Consider the following 1,576-nt stretch of genomic DNA (forward strand, 5'->3'; position numbering starts at 1 on the left):
TCACTTTGCTAGAACCTAAAACATTTGTTCACAATTGATGCCACGAAGTTTTATTTTATCTTTCCTATTATACTGTTCACCATTTTTTTGAACCGCTATATTGTTCACCTTTTTTTAAACCTCTATAATGTTCACCGTGGTGCTGCAATGAACTTGGCTATGGCCACTATTTTTCCACAGGTTATACAAAAGAGTTCCAAAGTATAACATGGATCAAACAATGTTGGCTGGTTTCTCTGGACTACTGTTTAGATCATTACCCGTTGGTTGCCATCAAATCGATGTTATACAGATTATGTCATGAAACATTCCCTCCTTTTTAAGATTGTGTGCGTAAAAAGATGCAGGAATTTATGGGGTACATATTCAAGTACTTTGAAGTTTGAGCTGTAGGTAAAAGATGAGTTCTCCAGCGAGTCATCAATATTTTTTCATCCGCATATCATGAGGAATGATGCCACTTCAGTGAGGCATTTAAACAATGTGGTTAGCCTTGACGCATGGATGGTGTAAAGGCCAACAATATATGAGATAATATTCTTACACCCTATCACAATGTTGGTAGCAAATGCATTTCTTATTTTGTGGGACATTTTGAATGTTTCAAAACTTAGTTCAACATCCCATAGTTAAGTTTTTCGAGGGAAGGCTTACAGTCAGATGAAAAAATTAAGTGATTTAGACTTCCTCTCATTTTCATCCCCTAACCCTAGCAAGTTAGGGCAAACTCTCCGCTCCAGACTTCACTGGCGAGCACGTGGATTCTTCTTCCCTCTGTCTGCCGCTCCGGTGGCTGGTGGGGCAGGGAAGGAAATTTTGGTGCCTTTATTCCTGTTAGTAGTTTAGATTAGGGATTTTTAGTCATCGCAGGTGCGGTGCTCGGGCGGATGGTGGTGCTTCTTCTTCGAGTTTGTTTTTAGAGTTCCGATCCTCCTCGAGTTCGTCCATCTAGACGTAGTCGACGGACCTCCGGCGTAAATTCCCGTCGTCTCCTTGCAGCGGTGACGTTAGGGTTTTCGTCATGGGGCACGATTTGGTGTCAGGTGTTTCAGATTTGTGTGAGGGTTCAACGGCGACGCATGCGATCACAGGGTGCTGGTCCTTAGGGGCACATGCACGAAGACTTCTCGGCTGCCATCGGCAAGGTCAAGACACTTCCGGTAGAGGAGCGATGACAGCGGCGTGTCGGCAGCTTGTTTTGACGGCAGTAGTGGTCGCTCTGTGGTCTCAGAATTTAGTTGTATTTTTATTATGTTTGAGTTACTTTGTACTTTCAATGAACTTTTATAATAGATTTGATCCCTTTTGCAAAAAATATAAAAAAGTTGAAAAGTAGAAGTCTCTCGAACTTAGTTGAAGATATCATTTGAAATGTAAGAGCATGCTTGGTATGCAACCAAGTAACGGATGGCAACATTTGGCTAGGCACCTATGCTCAACACTTCCCCTATTGGTTGGATGGAGCACAAAGTGCAGTTCATTGGCAAGCTGCGCGTGCAAGCCCTGTAAAGTTGCCTAACCTTTCTCTCTACTCGCATTGTGGAAACAAATTACGAATTTAGCAGACTAGGTTAGG

Source organism: Triticum dicoccoides, chromosome 6A (assembly GCF_002162155.2).
Source record: "Triticum dicoccoides isolate Atlit2015 ecotype Zavitan chromosome 6A, WEW_v2.0, whole genome shotgun sequence".
Classification (NCBI taxonomy): Eukaryota; Viridiplantae; Streptophyta; class Magnoliopsida; order Poales; family Poaceae; genus Triticum; species Triticum dicoccoides.